The sequence below is a fragment of the Eschrichtius robustus genome, chromosome 14 (assembly GCF_028021215.1).
Source record: "Eschrichtius robustus isolate mEscRob2 chromosome 14, mEscRob2.pri, whole genome shotgun sequence".
Lineage (NCBI taxonomy): Eukaryota > Metazoa > Chordata > Mammalia > Artiodactyla > Eschrichtiidae > Eschrichtius > Eschrichtius robustus.
The window spans coordinates 34,792,212-34,812,592 of NC_090837.1; the positions used below are offsets into that span (position 1 = coordinate 34,792,212).

General features: G+C 35.2%; 1 protein-coding gene across 3 annotated transcripts in view; it reads left to right on the forward strand.

Annotated features, from left to right (window-relative positions):
• Positions 1-20,381, forward strand: part of DLGAP1 (DLG associated protein 1) — an 846,176-nt gene that overhangs the window by 115,127 nt on the left and 710,668 nt on the right. For 2 of the 3 annotated variants that reach the window (XM_068562839.1, XM_068562840.1), the window contains exon 2: positions 3,088-3,249. The exons of the other annotated variant lie outside the window; for it this stretch is intronic. The gene's annotated coding sequence lies outside the window, so the exon portion shown is untranslated. The remainder of the gene's footprint in view (positions 1-3,087; positions 3,250-20,381) is intronic. 3 annotated transcript variants of the gene reach the window in all.

A 20,381-nucleotide genomic window follows, 5' to 3' on the forward strand; every position in this document is an offset into this window, starting at 1 on the left:
GCCCACTAATTTTATCCTCCATCACTGATTCAGGCCTCTGCAACAGTTATTATGGTGCTGGTTGTGAGATGGTGATTTTCCTTTGCCTCATTCCTTCTGTATTTATTAATTTGATTTCTACTCTAAGGATGAGCTATCTCATCCTTATTTATTCATTCAACCACTTTATCTGTAGTATGAACTCAAGCATATTTGTTTTATTCCATGAGATAAAATTCATTATTATTATCTGGTCATCGGGAGCGCCTTCAGGCTGGCTCCTCAGTCCTTTCGACTTGCCATCAAAGTTTGAGCACTTGCTTACTTTCTGGCCCCAAAAGATGGGGCTCATCTTGCTCCATCCCCTCACCATGCTCATCTCTGCCTCGTTCCTGAGATCAACCATTCCTCCCAGGATTTTTCATTCCTTTTATTGAAGAAGGATATTTGGAAACCAAGTTCTGGGTGCTAGGTGTGTTCATTAAACTTCTACAGTTGCTTCTAGGTTCTCTCTCATCTGACAGAGCTAGGACATAGGTGTATATATACAAACACACACACATCTATATCTATTTTATATCTATTTGTGTATATACACACACACATATAATCATGAGTTTATATTGATGCATCTGATTCCAGTCCGTCATCACAGGGTTCACTCAAGTCAACTTCCTTCTATTTCTAGTAACTTTAGCGCTGAGCAACCTCACTCTTATTATCATCAATGTATTTAAATTATTTACTCAATCTGGAAAATGCACATAGTTTCACAATTGCAATTTTATACCTCTGTAAAAATATCTTTAACTACAGTACAATATGTGTACAGTTCTTTTTGTCTTTAGCCTTAAAGTATGCAATCAAAACACTGTTTCTGAAGGTTACTTAGGTTAGCTCTGTTCTTTCCCATCCTCTTCAGTGTGGGTTATGTTATTTATTTATAATGCAATGTCTATGGAAGGTGTTCATTTCTGAGTATTAATTTCATATTCTGTTGCCTTAAAAAAAACCTCTTTTGTTGTTTGAGGTACTGTTTTTATTGATTCTGTAGAATTTTCCATTTTCCACTTTAGCGTCCACAAGTAGGAATAGTTTTACCTCTTACTTATTCTATAATTGATTTATTTCTTCTGATTGCATTTGCTAATAAAGTGAATAATAATGGAGATACTGGACCCCTTCCCCTTGTTCCTGATCTGAGTAGAAGTGCTTCTAGTGTTTTCCCATTAAGTAAGATATTGGTTTTAGGATTGAGGAATATAAATATTTTTCATGTTAAGAAAGTGTCCTTTCTTTTGTTTTCTTGACGGTTTTTATGATGAGTGAATGTTGAAATTTTTTTAGGCTTTTCAGCATGTATGGTAATATATATGGTTTATGATATTAATAGATTTTCTAATATGAACCAACCTTGCATTTCTGGAATAAGTCCTACTTGATTGTGTGTGATGTTGTATTCTGTTTGCTAAAATTTCTTTAGTACTTTTGTGTTGATATTCATAGACAACTATGGTCTGTAATTTCTTTTTTTGAACAAAGTTTTTTAGGTTTAGGTATCAACATTATACTGGCTTAAGAAGAAACAGAGGTTTTTCTATCACTTACAATTTATAGTGTGTTGGAACTAAGGGACAGGACCCCATAATCAAACCCATGGGTGTTTCTATTGTAAATTGTAGGAATATTCATATTAAGCGTCATAAATAATGATGATAAGTGACCTCACATCAGTTCAGGTCAGATCAGGTTTTCCTGACAAATAAGACACAAGACAATCTTATCTTCAAGAGACTTTTTGGGAGTTTGATATTGTCAGTAAGGGGTTTATTTATTATTCCATAATAATAAAAATATTAAAATTTTTATATAAAATGTATATTGCATTATTTAATAAGAAAATTGTTTACAAACTATTAAAACCTTGACCAGTTTATGCTATCTTAGGAAAATAAACAAGATTTAGTATTGTGTTATATATCTAGAAAAAAGCTAACCATAGGAAAATAGTCTAGAAGAAAATGCACCATATTAGTAGCAATGACTATGATGTGGTGGTTTAAATATTTTTATAAATATTTTATAAATTTTATATTTTAAATATTTTTATTTTATACTCTGCAGATTTTTAATGAAGATAGTAATTTTACAATGAAAATAATTTTTTTGTCAAATCGACTTTAGTACATAGTCTTCATTGTTCTGTAAGTTTGACTATAAGCAATTTGAAAAAGTCGCCTTTTGTTATCTTTTCATGGTGGTAAATTCCACTCTAAATCAGGTCCTTCATGATAGAGAGGGAGAGAAATTTCTTTGAATATTGTTTTAATGTGTTTGTTTCATGTGCTGAATTTTACTGGCTAATTTCATTCTCAGTCTGTCTCCTAAAACATGATAAATAAACTTGGGATGAGTTTATAAAAAACAGTTTTATATTAAACCAGTAGAGTTTAATCTGGCATATTGTCTGCTTTGCTGTGGAGAGCATCAAGATATAACAAATAGTCCCTCAAATATGAAAGAGTTCAGATGCAACAAGAACTTTGAAGAGCAGACATCTTTTAAGTGCTAACACTACTTTCTTGTAGTCTAACTTCAGCAAATTGCTAATTCCTGAATCTCAGTCTCCTTATTTATAAAACAGAAGGAAGAACACCTCATCTGAGGATGAAGTGAGGTCATTTCTATAAAGCACCAACCCAGTGCTTTATATTATGTGCTCCCTAAATGGACATCCTATCTTCCTAAGTTTTAACCAAGAACAGCAAAGAAAGAGGGAAAGAATAAAATACCTACTCTTCATCAAGCACTGTTAAAAGCACTTTATTTGTATTAATTTCATTATTCTTTTCATAGCCCTCTGTGGAGGGCGCACATAGCTTCCCAAAGAGGCAGGGTAGGTGGCTGGTCTGTGATGTCAAGTCCGTTCCTCTGACCCAGAGCCCACACTCTTGATGACTAGACAAGCCTGCCTCTGAACAATTAGTGTAAAAATGAGAGTAAGGCTGCTATTCGTGTGGTTTAGTATGTATAAGTAATATTGGAAAAGTAACTCTGAAGCTCAGTTAACAGATTGGTATTTCTTTTTTGTCCCCTTCTGTGTTTCAGCACACAGTGAATGGTGCTTTTGAGCGCCTACTGTGATTACCATTCACACCTTTTCTGGGGACACTTTCTTAAAAGAACCAGCAAGCATCCAGTTTACTGAGATATAATCCCAGATTCATGGAGTTGTTGCAGACCAGATACCGCTTGTCTCACTGAGACTGGGTAAGCGTTTAAAAATTCATTTACTGTTATGGATGATGTTGGGTGTGATGACCTCTTCTGAAATATTTCTGCTTTGATATAAATCGGAAAGTTTCAATAACTAGACACATGGTGGAGGGAAAAAGTAGGCTACCGTAAAAAGGCATTGGTATTTGATTGATGCATTTATTATTATATAAACATATGCTGATGTATTTGAAGATATTTTTATTACTTAATGTGAAGTATGATGTGTTAACATTGCAAGGGGAATTTCACGACAAGCATTCTTTTAAAATATAACTGCAGACTGGTTTTATGAAACCTGTGATTGCTACAATCTATGTTGTTTCTACCGCTATAAAATCGATAACTAAATTGGAGAGGCTATCTCCTTGAAATTGGTTATGATGAAAATGTACCTACTATGATTATCATCTATGCAAATCCTGCCCTGACTGTGAGCTTTCCTTACCTGTACTTCTAGTGCGTATAATTTTACTTCTGCGTACCTTTTCCTCAACGTTAAAATTTTCTGTTCCAATATACTAAATTGCCAGTCAGTCCATTTGGGGTTAATCATCGAAACAGAATTGAGGCTGGGAAAAGGTAGTGAAATCGAAGCAGATGGCAGAATAGGAGTAGTTGCTGCAGGGAGTTTGGGGGAGATGAAGAAGATGAGCAAGGTGACTCTGCATCACTTAGAAGGATGTTCCAGTGGCCTCCGTAAGGGCAGAAGTGAAGGGATGAAATAGGTGCTTCGGTCATGACATGAAGTTATCTTGGGTGGATAGATGTTGAGAAATAAAGGTCATCCAAAGGTTTTCCTTCTCAAGTTTCCTTCTCAAGAGTTGTTCTGCATCTCAAGTACCTGAGATTCAATGTGGGTCAGTACCTCTGAGACTGAAATAGAAAGATATTTACATGAACTAGACCTCTTGGAATGCATATTCATGTGCCACGTGTAAAAACTTTTCAAGTATTTCGTATACAGTGTAGGGAAGGGATATCAAGAAAGTTTCCCAGTGAACAAAGCCTGGGAAATGGAAATTAGTAAGCCTGAAGGTGTGAAAATGCCCCTGGTGATAGCACAGTGGCTGAGAACGTGGGCTTTGGGGAACAGATCAGTTTCTCTGATTTGAATCCTGATTCTGCCACCTTTTGGCAACCACTCCTGTGGTAGTTGTGAAAATTAAATAAACTAAATTACCAATTAGCACAAAGTAAGTGTTCAAAAATGGGTATGATTATGTTAGGTGATAGTGCACATATTTGTAAGGACTTTTTTTGTTTGGTAAGGACTTTTACAGTTTCACCAATTCTTGATCTTAATACCGTTTTCTCTATGAGGACTTAAATTTCTCATCTGTAAACCCTCCTACTATGTTGAATTTTCCTTAATCTCACCTAGCCAGCACAGTTAGGAAGACATTACTACATTTTTCAAGACGAGATTGTTGGCTTTCAAATCTGGCATATATTATATTTCTCACGATCATTGGTATTTTAAATTTTATGATATTAAATCTGCCACTTTCTAGCATCTTAATATAGGGTAAACTAACTTTTCTAAATAGTCTCATCTTTGAAATGGGAACAGTACAATATCTATGAGAGTTTTTGTGCGGAATAAATAATGTAAGATACAGTGCATGACACAGAAGTACTCGATACATATGGCTACTGTGACTATTACTAGCATTATTGTAATTATTCTTCTTAAACTCATTTACTAATGATGTGATTGCTGATGTTGTCAGTCTTTAATTTGTGGAACTCGAAGCAGGAAATTCTACAGTTTTTTCATTTTTATAAATTATTATACATGAAAAATCTTACACCACTTTTACACTTTTGAAAACATTATTCACCATCATCATTTTGTACCCTCTAAATACAGTATATTTCGTTTAAACACAAATCTCATTTCATGATGCTACTAAATTATCTCTAAGAACAACTGCTTTTAAAACTCCCCAAACTTGTTTCTTTCTAGAGGGAATTATAAAACTTCCATTTTACATTTTTCACATTTTGATGATTCTTAATATCAGAGTTTGGCTGTTTCACCCTTAACTTTAGACTGCTGACCCAACCTCCTAAGTCTGTAAAAATCGTAAAGTAAATACTAGGTAATCAGGATACTCTTTACTACTTACTCCGTCCAGCCGTTCTAACTTTGTACTCTGTCTTATCTCCATGGTTCTGAATGCTTAGAACTTGATTCCATAATCCAGCCTTAATGTCCAGCTCTGACTCAGATTATATTTGCCCCAGTGCAGTACTGGGTTTGAAATAACCAGTGAATTTTAGGAAACTGAAAAATGTGCCTCCTTCTTTCATATTAAGATCTGGTATTGACCATGCAAAGCTGTGTACCAGGGTTCCTGATAATGTTCTTATGAACTGTTGTAAATAATAAACAAAATTTTTTTTAGTTTTTCTCCATTTTATTTATTTTTCTGGTTTATTTCCAAAATGTTTTAAAGTAAGTTGTGTGAGCAAGTAGGAATGAGAATATATCAAATGTTTCGATATGTAGCTAAAAACTTATGGCATATGTAGGATTAACCAATAAAGTAAATTTTCAATAGAGCTAATTTATTTTTTTATGTAATCTGGGCCTAAACCAGATTTTTGACAATAACAGTGTAATTATTTCACTAAAGCTTTTACAGGTAGGTAGATCATAAGATCTTTCAGAGTGGGCAGCAAGGTAACATTAGACCATTTGAATACATTTTATAACTTTTTTATTTGCCACTTAAAGTATCTGGATAAACAAAAGGACTTATGCAATTATATATAAAAGTTAGAAACTGTTTTTATTGAAAAGACAGCAAAATTTTAAAACCACTTAGTCTTAGTGGTATAAAATATTTCCTTCCTAATTTTTAAAATAGAAGATCTTTGAGAGCGTTTATCCAAAAATTTAGCATTATTTTCTACTTATATCTTTGAACATAATTCTTATAGTTCAAAAACAAGAAATTTAAAGAATTCTCATTGCCTACCATTAAATTCCAAACATCATCAAGTGCAGGGTATTTGTTTTAGGTGATCTCAGTGTTACTGGTAACGCTCAGTGTTTCTAGAAAGACTCCACTGCCAAATTAGGTGATCAGAGAAGACTGTCACTTTTGGAGTGTTGTTCATTCCCAGGTGTTTAGTCTTGCCTTTCATTTTATCATGTTTTCCACTTCACTATTCTATCAAAGACTTTTTGAGGAAAAAAGCATCTTCCCAAGTAAGGTCTACAATAATTTCTCTTGCGTTTGATGTCTAACAGAAATAAGCAATGTCAAATACATCATTACCACTTCCTTAAAGTTTCTGGATAATCTGTCCTATTTCTCATATAGTTTCTGAGGACTGTTTCGATTGTTTCCTGGGAAGGGCAGGGGTGGAAGTAGGGGATTTTTGTAGAATGGGGAAGGTGTAAGGAGAAACTTGGGATGTCTGAGTACATAATCCTAGTGCATCCCAGGACAGTTCCTGAGAAGAAAAATCCTGTTACTTCTCCAATGTTCTGAAGGAAATGAAACATTTGGTATTGATATTGGTGGTTAATGAAAATTTAAGGCCAACTTTAATTGATATGACCTCTCATTAAGTCAATACTTAGTCATATTTATATTGTTTACTACAGTATTCACTGATAACCCAGATGTGTCATTTCATTAATTTAAATTGGGTTGGGAAATCTGCAGAGTCAAAAAGCACTTAATACTTAAGATTTTTTTTTCCCAAAGGGTATAATGTATTATTAGTATTTAGTCTAAGTTTGTATTTATTTTTATTTCTACTTTATAAGAAAACTGGTACTTTTCCCCTTATGCACATTTGCCTTATTGATTTTACTTATATAGCCTCATTCTGAAAGTATATGGATAATAGCAGTAATTCATAATTCTTGGTATGAATTGTAAGGAAAGAGCATAGAGTTTCATACCGATCTGGAATTATCGATAAACAGATTATATTTATGAAACATTTAAGTTCGCCTTAGTTCTTAAATAGTATCAAAACTCCAGTTGTTTTTACATTGTAGAGATTTTTCTAAATGAGTCATTTCATATGTAATTTCTTATTCAGGTTCAGTTTTATAATATGATTTTAAGAAGGTCGTGATCTAGTGAATTTTCCTTTTATATTGTTTGTAAAAGTCAATTTTATCTAGGAATGACAAAATGTTTATTTCTTGGCAAATTTGCTAAAAGAGATCTACTCAGGTGTATTGAAAATTTGACTGTATAATTAAGAAGTCAGGATTGTTGTCAGGCAAAGAATAAAGTGGGTCCACAAATACCTTCCAGCTTTTTATATTTGCCCTGAAACTAAATCTGTGTGAGGGAAAGCGCACTGGACATGAAGTCAGAAGACCAGGTTGTTTACTGTGATTTTAGGCCACTCACTTTCTTGGCCTCTTAAGATTTAGTTTACTTTTTTCTTAACAAACAAACAAACACACTTCTTTGGGTTATTGGGGAATTAAATGAGCTAATATTTGTGAAAGTGTTTTTGAACTTTAAGGCTCTATAAAAATGGTGCCTGTGAATGTTGCAGTTACCAGTGGTGTAATATGAAAACTTTTATTATAAATAGTTTAAAGAGTCTAAATGTGAAATTCTGTTAAATCTTTTAATTTAAAGAATTTCGAAAGGTAAGCATTTTCAACGGATTTGACGTCACACTTACTGTTACATGTCTCCTTTCATTTAGCACGTGATGATTTCTGTTCCTTTCATTGATTGAACATGTACATTCAGAGTAAATGGTATATATTGACATTTAATATTTTATTTTTGTTACATATTAAACCCTTGTTGGATTATTCAGAAGATTCAGAGTTCCCTGTCATTGGTGTCAGAGAAATGTTAAGCAAGGAATAATAAAGATTGTATAAATTTAGCAGTTCTGATGAAGTAAATTAAATTTATTTATGTTCCATAATATAAATTGGGAACTGGAGTGAAATATAGGTCCTTTTCTGATCATGTTATATGTGATAAGGAAAGACAGGTAATTTATAAGAAGCATAAATTTGCCTCTATGAACTATGTGTCTAGATACCAAGTAGATAGTTTTTCCAGTGTAGGTGAAAACTTGGTCCTGACTTACTAAGGTAGATGACATGGGAATTCATGGGGGTGGAGTCAAAACACAGTTTTGTCTAAGTCCGAAGTCAGGACTCAGCACCTAGCTACACCTTCTTCATGTATATTATAAAAGAAATCATTGATCTGCAGTGTGACACATATAGCTGATTCACTTCGTTGTACAGCAGAAACTAACACAACATTGTAAAGCAACTATACTCCAATTAAAAAAAAAAAAAAGACTATTTTGTCCCCATCAGTTGCACACAGAGTCTCAGTGCTATATAAACTGTGAAAGTGCTTATAGTAAGTTGTTTTAAAGGAAATTTTTAATACATGAGCAAGAAAGATATTTTTGAAGCTCTTCTACTAATTTTAGACCGTTTACATCTAATAAATGACCATTTTAATGTCCTGATAGGTACCTTCGTGACCTGTAGAATGATTCATAGATGACTACATAGGGGAAACAGTTTATCTGCATAGTCTTATTCTAAGAAATAAGTAGCTCCCTGCTCTAGGTTCATTTAACATTTTATTTATTCAACTTCTGTCCTACTTATCATCTTGTCCTGCAAAGAATGCACACTTGGCAGTTGACCCTTTCATCATGAGCTCCTAGAGAGAACAGTCTGTGATCTATTCATCGTGGTGTTCTTGCTCCCAGCCAGAGTTCCTGACAAATAATAGGCACTCAATAAATATTTAGGAAATGAAAGCTGGATAAAAATAATCAAGTACACATCTGGGGTCCTGTAACAAGTCGCTGTTGTAATTGATTGTGAAAGTCTTGTTTTTTTATTTCATGTACTAACACATTCTGTGACTCATTTATTTATTCAAGAAGCATTTATTAGATATATACTGTGTGCCCAGCCCTTCTCTGGATACCAAGGATACATCAATAAGCAAAATAGGTGAAAAGCCTGACCCTCAAATGTTAACATAGAAATCAATGTGAAATAGAATGTTATTCTTTGAATTAACCATTGACCTGACCCCTTATATGAGCAAAGAGGAGATTAGATGTCATAGGATCATTTTGTTATAAGGAATAGAATCCCTTTCTAGCTAGCTTAGATGGAGGGGATTTACTGGGGTGACACACGAGGAGTATTTTATGTAGGTTTGCTGTATGAGTTCGGCCTGGCCTACAGGCAGCCGTTACTTTCTTGAGTTGACAGTCTTTGTGGGTCTCATGGCCTCTCCTCTTCCGTTCTTCCTTTAAATCTACTTCATTGTCATCTTTCTACCTTCAGACCTGCTCCTTCCACACTTGCCTGTGGCCAGCACACTGGCCCCCAAAGGGTACTTTACACAGACTTTCCAGAGCAGCTGTCCAGAGCTGAGTCCATCTCTGTGGACCAGATTCCATTTCTGGAGTGGATCTGATTGGTCCACCTTGATCAGTTATTCATTTAAACCCAATAAGCAGTAGTTAGAAGAATGGAGTTACCTGGTGCATATATAAGCTCCCTCTACGCCAGAGGGCAGCAAAAGGACCCAAAAATGGGATGTGCGCACAAGCTGGCTTCTGTATAGTAATAGGCGAGTCACATCGTGTTAATAGTGATTATAGGTGGATTGGCATTTATGGTTTATTTTGGTGCTTCTTATGCGATAAATAGAAAGCATATATTCTGATACATCACTTTGTGCCCAAAGTAGCAGTGGCAACCAACCAATAGTCTTATATTTCTACATTATAAAAATGTCACAGATGATTCATGGCATATATTTAATATGCATACTTTACATGCCTGAATGTGATAAATTATTGGTAGGATTTTTAATTTAAAGGTTCAGTGGAGTTCACACTTTTTCTAACACCATAGCGTTTCAGTTCCGTGACGTTGCTGATTGTCTCCTTTCAAATACATCTTGCACCAAAAATCTAGTATATTTGGTTCTTGACGACTTCAAGCAGGATATGGGTCATTTTTACTTTTCTTACGTTCTCAGGTTTAGTATGTAAGCTTTGATGTCCAGACCTGGAGTTGGCCACATCCCTTAGTAAAAGGACCTTATTTCTTCCAGGCAGTACCTCCTTACCTTTCCTTCCTTTACCAGAGCCATGCCAAACTCTAGGACCTCCCATTTCAGCCCCAATCATTTGAATTTTCAACTAACATATAAACCCATGAATCCAAGTCCAACTAAAACAAGCTTAAGTGACTGTTTAATGAGGCTGCTTGGCTTTTTGAACTATTGAATTATGTATTCAGTAGTGTTTATTACTTTTATTGTGCAGAGCTCTGAGTTCAATGCTGGGGACCTAGCAGTGATCCTTGTTCTTTTTCTCCAGCAGTGGATGGTGTTGTGGGCAGTAGGGCAGGATAAAAAGCAACTTTCTTATTTGATACATTTTTGCCATTTAGTTCGATATTCCTGCTTGTTCTTCGAGATGACTTTAAAGCCCACCATGTAAGAATTACTGCTTCTACTCTGGACATTCTCACCCATAAGAAATTCGCCCCTATTCGGATAATTGTTTACTGCCCAGTTAACTGTTTTTTGAGGAATTAACTGTTTACTGCATTATTGTATCATCCTGTAGCCATTTGGTCTACAAGGCATAAAGAGGTTCTTGAACCAATTTGTTTTCAATAGTATTAGAGTCTTCATACATCTGTTGCATTAAATAATATACTAATTTGCACTCAGTTTTAATACTTGTTCAAAGTCTAATGTAAACACTATTGAGCTTTTAAAGTTCCTCGTGGGGCTTTCTTCACTGATTTTTCCCGCAGATTTAGAGTACCGCTATAATGTATTGCTACTGCCGTATTTCCTATAATTTAGGTAAAGTCAAAACTCAAAGGAACGTATTGCTTCTATTTAAAAGTCTGGATTTTTATCTTAAGAATGCTAAGACAGAGGTGGGCCTGAAAGTGAGAAATGGTATTAGTGGCTGTAGTTTCAAACTCTTCCCACCCTCCCCTAAAGAGACAGAAACCTTCTGCTCTGTCCTGCACCTAATATTCCTACAGAACTGACCCCTCTATTGAATGCGGTTTGAAGCTCACCTGTTTGACTTGAGGCTGTGAAGACACATCTCTAAACTCAGGCTGGGACCTTTTTTTTTTTTTTTTTTTATTTTAAACAAACTCTTTTGCAAACTGAGGTCCAGAAACTTTCAGTCATCATTAGAGCTGGTGGACTCATTTGCTACATACAGTAACAGGGAGATGCTTCTGCAACAAGCAAATTAGGCCAGGAAATCCTTGGTATTTCTCAGGTTTCATGTTATCCAATCAAGAACTTGTTACCCATTTCTTTCTTTCTTTCTTTCTTTTTTTTAAATTTATTTATTTTTGGCTGCGCATGGGCTTTCTCTAGTTGCGGCTACTCTTCGTTGCAGTGCACAGGCTTCTCATTGTGGTGGCTTCTCTTGTTGCAGAGCACGGGCTCTAGGCGCATGGGCTCAGTAGTTGTGGCGCACGGGCTTAGTTGCTCTGCGGCATATGGGATCTTCTTGGACCAGGGCTTGAACCCGTGTCCCCTGCATTGGCAGGTGGATTCTTAACCACTGCGCCACCAGGGAAGTCCTACCCCATTTCTTCGGATCATCTTGTATACAAATGGCATTAAACATAAAATGTCAATTGATACTTAAATTGTCACAGAGGCTGAGATATGAAATGAACTGAAGTGGGGAGCTTTTCACCCATCTATTCATTCAGTTAAGTGTTCAGTTGGAAATGCATTTTGAGAGCCTTTCTTACATGAGTGGAACTGATGTGGGGATTCAAAGGAAATGCTTATTGTTGTTTTAATCTGAGGATGTGGTCAGTTACAAATATGACCACACATTTCTCGCTCCTGGGATTGATGGTGAAGTTACAGATGTTCCCATCTAAAAGTAGTTTGCTTTGGTCAATGGGACATTAGCAAAAGTGATGCAAACAGTCTTGAAAAGTGCTTGCATGGTGCAGCTTGCCCTCTTGATGCTTTTTGTACCTGGTGTCCGTGGGAAGCAGCACAGGGCAGCTTGTTAGATGATTAGAAGCACATGCTGCCAGAGCCCTGAGTGAGGACGTGTAGGCCCCGCAGGCCCAGCTGACACTCAAACTGATCTCAGATGCATGAGCTGACCTAGCTGAGATCAATGGAACCTGACCCAGAACAGAATTTTGAGCTAAATAAATGGTGGGTGTATTCACACATTGGATCTGGGGGTGGTTTATTAAACAGCAAGGGTTAACTGAACCAGGATGGAAAGTAATACACCTTTAAGACAGTTACACTGGAAGGCAGGGGTAACTTACAACTAAATATTCTCAAGCTTAGATTACCAGAATTTGCAGGCAGAGAAACTTTTATAAAGATGGCAGAAGTTGGGGAAGAAGAGTTTAGTTTTAAGGTCAACTTTAAAATCTAAGTAGGCTTTGGGTAAATATAAGTAAGCAGAAAGGACAGTATAAATGAGGAGACACAGCTGAGAGGACAGTAGGAAACATGGGACTTGAATGTAAAATCTTACTTTTCAGTCAACTTGATGGAATATATCCAATGACGTCATACCTCTATGAAAGTACTAGCTTTACCTCGAACCCAGGCCATTTGAGGCGACCGCCCCGGAAACAAATCTGAAATATTCTAATGTTTCTGTCCCTTATATTCATCTGTTATGCCTCTAGCTTTAAGTTCAGGTCAGAAGAAGAGTTGAATTGGGTTGAGAAATTTGGGTGAGGCCTAAAAAATGTGCTTTTGGAAAAGGAAGTACTTCTTCTTTTTACTAAATTAATCTCTCCAGTCATGTAAATATGCTTTATTTTGCTAACTTTACAAATTAGGAATCAGAAGTTTGTTAAAAAGCATTCTATTTACTCTTTTTTAGTTCTTCTATCTCACCGTGCACAAAATATCGTTCCTCTCCATTTGAAATGATAAACCCATAATTTTGCTTTTAGATGTATGACAAGATTGTGCCAAATTGAGAGTTGTTATAACTAATTACTAATCATGGTGTGTCTAATCAAAATTGTCATATCTTGTTAATGGTACATGTATATGAGCTGAAATTTCAATTAATATGCTTTCTATCTCTACTGAATTCACAATATGCTATATAACACTATTTCTCCTTCAGATCATGGTCAAAGAACCCTTCCTCAAAGAGAGCTTATTTATAAATTCAGTCTATTTCAGTTTTACTAGGGTTTCATAGAGCTGAGCTCATTTTCTTTACGGGACTTCTTTCAGTCTTTGTTTGCACTTTGATTGAATGAAGTCTGTCATCTTCACTGAATGGTAAGCTCCTTAAGAGCAATGACCAAATGTCTTTAGACTTACTGTTTTGTTCTTGGCATGGAGCTCAGTGGCTGGCATCTAATAGGCACTGAACAAATATTTGTTGAAAGAATGTATTAATGAAGAGATAGCTCTTTTGCTCTATGAGGTCTCAGTTTCAATGCTAACAATAGAAAGGTGAGGTGAATTTATTCTAGTCAGAGACAACAGCTGAGGTCCTAAATGGAAAAGAGTTTCGTAGAGTCAAGAAACAGAAAGAGCAGGTGAAACCAAAGCTGGGTGGTCCACAGGGAGAGATGGCTTCAGAGAGGGAGTCAGGGCACCAATCAGATGGGGACTTCTAGGTCATGGTAAGAGCTTGGGTTTTGTTTTAAGTGCAGTGGGAGAAATTGTAGGATTTAAAACAGGGTAGTGATGTCGTGTATGCTGAGAAACCCTTGCTACTGTGCAGAGAATGGGCAGGAGTGGGAGCTTAGGAGGTAGGTCAGAAGCTCTAAAGTAGTGAGGATTTTGAACTCTTTGTTTCATGCTGAGGGTATGGAGAAAAGTAGATGAATATGTGATATTTTCTGAAGCATCATTAGGATGTGCTTGACAGATAAAGAGGAATTGCAATATTTCCCACGTTTCTGTCCTCACTGATCAAGTGTCTGGTGTTTCATTCACTGACGTGCAGAAAGCCTATGGATGGGGTGCAGGTGCATTGGTAGAGGGGTGGAGAAAACACAATCCTGTGAGTGAAAAGGTGGAAATCAGCATACCATGCAGGCACTAATCAAAAGAAAGCTAAGATGGCTTTATTACTGTCAAACAAGGAGATTTTAGAACTAGAAATATCAATATTACCAGGGGAAATAGGGATATTTCACAGTGATTAAGAGGTCAGTTCATCAAGGGTCCTAAATGTGTCTGCACCTGATAACAGAACCTCGCATCACAAGAAGCAAAGTTTAATGGAACCAAAAGGAGAAATAGACAAGTGCACAACCATAGTTGGATATTTTAACACTCTGCTGTCTGTAACTGATGAAACAGGTGGAGGAGGTGGGTAAGGTGTAGAAAACCAGAACAAAACTACCATGGTACATGACCTGCTTGAATATTTCACACAGCAGCAGAGAATATACACCCAGAACATTCACTGGGAGAGATCATATGCTGGGCTATAAAACAAGTCTCAAGAAATTAAAGAGGATTGAAGTCTTGCAAAGGATGGTCTCTGAACACAAAGGAATTAAACTGTATCTTAGTAAGACTTTCTTAAAATTTGGTAAATATTTGGAGATCAAACAACACTTATAAATAATCCATATTTCAAAGATGAAATCATAAGGGGAATTAGAAAATATTTTGAACTGACTGAGAATGAAATCATTTCAGATCAAAATGGGTAAGATGCAGCTAAGCAATAATTAGAAGGAATTGTTTCTGTATTAAGTCCTTATATTAGAAAAGAAGTATCAAATTAATGGGCTAAGCTAGTGCCTAATGAGACTATAGAAATATGAGACAATTAAACCCAAAGCGAGCAGAAGCAAGCATAAATCAAGGAGCATAAATCAAGAACTCAGTGAAATAGAAAAAAAAAACCAAAACACAAAAAGACAGGTTTTTAAAAATATTAGTGAAACTGGCAAATCTTTAGCCAGACTGACCAGAAAACAGAGAATAAACAGGTTAATATTAGGAAAGACAGATAATATAAAACAACTGAGTTTCATTCCAACGATGAGGTTTATTTAACATTCAGAAGTCAATGTAATTCATCATATTAACAATTCTAAAAATATGACTCATGTGATTATCTCAGTAAATGCAAAAAAATTATTTAACAGAATCCATAATAAAACTTGCAGCAGATAAAAGGGAAATTCTTCAGCCTGATAAAGGACATCAGATTTAACAATAATCATTTTTCATTGTTAAATCAGAAACAAGGCAAAGCTGTTTACTCTCACAAATTTTATTTAACGTTTTACTTGAGGTCCCTGGCAGTACAATAAAGCAAAAAAAAAAAAAAAAAAAAAAAAGGCATGTACATTGAAAATGAAGAAGTAAAACTGTTTTAATCAGAGATGAAGTGATAGTCTTTTTATTTTTTTTATTTTTTTATTTTTTTTAATTTTTTTTGTTTTTTTTTGATAGTCTTTTTAGAAAACCTTTTAAAATGTGCCAAAAAAGCTTTAGAACTAATAGACGAGTTCTGCAAGTTTGCAGGACACAAAAAAATCAATTGTATTTTTCTATACTAACAACAAACAATTGGAAATTGAAATTTAAAAAATTAATTTATAGTAGCGTAAGAATATTAAATATTTAGGAATAAATTTAACAATATATTCAGGATGTGTAGGCTGAAAAGTTCAAAATACAATTGAGAGAAATTGAAAAAACAAAATAAATGGAGCAACAGCCCCTGTTCATAGATTAGAAAACTCAATATTGTTAAACTTTCATTATCTCCGAAGTGTTCTGTAATTTCAATGTAAGCCCAGTGAAAATCCCATAAAACATCTTAGTAGATTGACCAGTTGATTAAACAATGTACACGAAATTTAAAAAAAAAGACTAGCCAAGACAAACTTTTAGTAAAAATGTAGTTGCAGAACTTGTATTACTTGATTTCATGCCTTACTATATGCTACAGGAGTACATTATATACTACAGAGGTACATCATATACTGCAGGGGTACATGATATACTAAGGCGTACATCATGTACTACAGGGGTACATCATGTACTACAGGGGTACGTCATGTACTACGGGGGTACGTCATGTACTACAGGGGTACATCATGTACTCCAGGGGTACATCAGTTACTCCAGGGGTACATCAGGTACTCCAGGGGTACATGATGTACTACAGGGGTACATTATATACTACAGTAGTCAAGACACTGTGGTGTTCAAGTAAGGATATTTTTATAGATCAATGAAAAAAATAGGAAGTCTACAAATATGATGAATTGACTTTTGACAAAGAAGCCAAAATAATTCAATATAGAAATGCTAGTTTCTTCAACAAATGACGTTAGAACAATTAGATATCCACACAGGAAAAAAATAAACCTCAACCATCACCTCACATCCTACACAGAAATTGATTCAAACTGGATGATAGACCTATGAACTGCATATAGACCTATAAATCATAAAATGAAGGGGAAAAACAGGAGATTATCTTTGTGACTTTGAGTGAGGCAAAAAGCACAAGTCATAAAAGGAAAACAAATTAATAAATTGGACTCTTAAAAATTAAAATATATTGCTTACAATATATTTGTGAATATATTGTATCACAGTACACTACTTAGAAAATTAAAAGACAAGCCACAGACTGGGAGAATATATTTGTAAAATATAGACAAAGATAACCTGATTTTTTTAATGCATAGGTTATTTGAGTAGATACTTCACCATGGAAGATAAAGAAATAGCAAATAAGCACATGAATAGATGCTCAACATCATTAGTAATCAGCGAAACACAAATGAAAATCACAATGATACACCCTTTCATTCCTGCTAGGATAGCTAAAGTGGAAACAGAATAACAAATGCTGTCAAGGATGCAAGGCAACTAGAAATATCATCCATCACTGGTAGAAATGCATAATGATACAGCTTCTTTGGAAGACATTATCACTGTATGTGTGCAGTTGATGAATTTTATTGTATGTAAAAGTATATGTATCATATAATCAGTAAATTATGAATATTATTATATTTCAGTAAAATGCATAAGGAAATGTTTATTCTACAGAGACCATAAGCGTAATCCAGTATAATTACAACTTGAGTAATTTCTAAATCTATTACTCGATCACTAGATTGAACCCAAAATTCCAGAATTTAAAAGCTCTTGATTACCTAAAACTTTGAAGAATGGAAAATATTGGCCAAATAGAATTGCTTATAACAACATTGGACTGCATACATAAAGAAAATATTCATGAAAAATTGTTTCATAGTGTACACGTAATGCCTGGTTACGTCCTCATTTTATTACATAATACCTAGAATCGAGGAGTGTCGTCAGTCGTAAAACATAGAATGTTCTTGCACTAGTTTCTAAATTACCTTTATTGTTTTCAATCATCAGTCTGAATTGGTTTAGTATTTTCCCCAGATGATCTATTGGTCTGCTCTGGCTTTTCTTGGGGTGTTCGAAAGCTGTCTCCAGTGTCTACGTGGATAGACACTGTTTAGGAATCATTAGTGACCTTAGAGGCTGATTTTAAAGAGAGTGTGGTCTGTGGGGTGGAGGCTACTTGAATTTGGAAGTTGCTAGAGATAAACTCTCAAGTACTATGTACAGCAGCTCTGCTATTTTCCACCGTAATTAAAGGGTCAGTGACAAATCATCCTCAACCCCAGACTGGAGCTACTGAGTGCTTTGCTCTAGCTGCCTCTCCTTTTCAATGACTGAGTGCTTTCCATGACCATGACACCCAGTGACTGGTCAAATGTTCATGATTATCCATCATAATACTTATAATTATGTAATATTTTGTATGGCTAACACAGATCGATCCTGTGTAAATTATTTCCACCATTTTATCTTAATATTGATCTCGTGTTTATAAATTTAGAATGATTATAAATGCTGACAGCACTGAAGAATCTAGGTTCTGCATATTGAGAATAGCATTTTTCTGTATTTGACTGCATAGTACTCAAACTAAGAGATGAGAAAAAGGTATTGATGACACTGCTTTTTAAAACGTTTTTCTTTTCCGACCGATGACAAAATAAAAAACTTTTTTTTCAATTGTGTCTAGTGCTATTTATTCAAAAAGATCTACTTTTCCATCCTGAAATTCTAGAAGTAAAAGTTTTAGAAAGGTTATTTTAATGTTAGCACCCAGAAAGGCTTCATTAAATTTCATCACGCATTAGAGATACAAAGATGGCAATGGTCCTGGGTATGTTTTCACTTCCTTTAAGCAACATATGAGAATTACAAGTTAGTCTTTTTCAGTCTTACGGGTTTGTTTGTTTGTTTGCAGTTGTTACGTGCATGTGTGTGTGTGTGTGTGTGTGTGTGTGTGTAAAATCGTAATTAGGGTTTCCACCACAGATTTAATGAAAGCTTGGAAAGGGCAACTTTAATCCATTATAAACGAGAGCAAGAATGAATTAAAATCATAGCTTTGGATCGTGTTGACAGGAGAGACAATGGGGGGACTTCGGCCCATTGAGTGTACAGTCCCCCATTTGAAAGGTTTCCTGTTGGTTTTATGTATTTGCCTCCTACTCAGTTTTGCTACTGCTTTGGCTAAGAATGTACTGTGGGGGGGTGTGTTGAAGAGAAAAAGAGAATTACAACTCTTTAGACTGTGACAGAATATACCATTTATTGAGCTAAAATTAAAAAAATAAATATATTTAATTCAACAAACCTTTAAAACATACAACCAGTTTAGCTGTTCAGCTTGAATGCATCTAGAAAGAAAAACAGAGTTCATCAACTAGGCATAGTCTTCCATATTTGGAGTTGTTATGGTCACTTCCCCCAGCCCGCCAGCTAAGATGACGCCAATAGCTGTAAAATCGTGAGAGGAACAAACGGTAGAGATGTGAGCAATTATACAGTATCTCACTCTGTTTTTCTCATAACTGCCTCCTTTCAATAGCATGCTGTGTTTAGGGGGAAATGCCCCTAGGACCTCCTACTTTGTTTCCATAATATTTTTGAAAGTGATTCTTCTGGAATTTAATTAACACTTGATACTGAAATTCTTATGAGGAAGTGTTAATGGCAAAGACAGGGTTGAAGGGAGAAGAGAGAGGAGACCAGTGATGGGTCACATTCCCTCTGGGAGTGGGAGGGCTGAGATCTGAGAAAGGTGGATGGAATGGCCTCAGGATTGAAGAGGAAAAAGGCAAAGATGTAAGTCAAGGAGTGGGAGTTCCTCCAAGTCCTGCCAAGTTCTGTTTCCAAAGTTCAATTGTTATTTCCTACTCAGAAAATTTCAATATACATAGACCAAATGGAGATTTAAGGTCACAAACGGCCGATCAGTCTCCTCTCTCATCAACTTTTCCTCATCCTTATGTTAATCCTGTCCCTTGAAATGCTGTATCCTCCATGCACCCAAGAAGATTTGAGCCTTTTCAAGAATATCTTTCCCTACCTTGTATTCCTGTTGTACCCAGTTGAAATGTTTCCACCTTTCATAATATTCTGTAACTCCCTGCAACAGTTAATTTCTCTTTTGGAACCTTCCTTCTGGTTTGTTAATGTACCTATAGTAGAGCTTGTTTCATGTACTAGGTTCATCCATTTTGGTCACCAAACCGGACTATGCACTGCTTTGTCTTTTTGTCTTCACATTCTTAGCATTTGTTGTGTAGCATGATTAGATACCCACTAAATGTTTAAATTTGAATATATAGAAGAAAATAATTTAAGATGTATGTTTAGAAAATAATCACAAAAAAGCATTAAGGCTACGTAAGATACTGTTACTGTTCTTTGCTGTTCTAAGATGATACATATATAATTTTTAAAACTTTTATGACAGATGCAAGTATTGGTAAGACAAGCAGAGCTAGGAATTTTGTGAAAAAAACCTCAAAAGACTCATATATGTCTCGAGATGAAAAATTCTAAGTTACATTAATCAGAAGTCCTGTGAAATATTTTTGATATGAATAATAACAAACATAAGATACTTCAAGACTTAAATATAAAAGATTATCTTCAGGGTGATGTTCTTATTTAGGCAGGTAAATACACTTTTTAAAATCATGGAAATATGGTACCTTAAGCTGGCATTTAGTTCTTAGTGGACTTGTA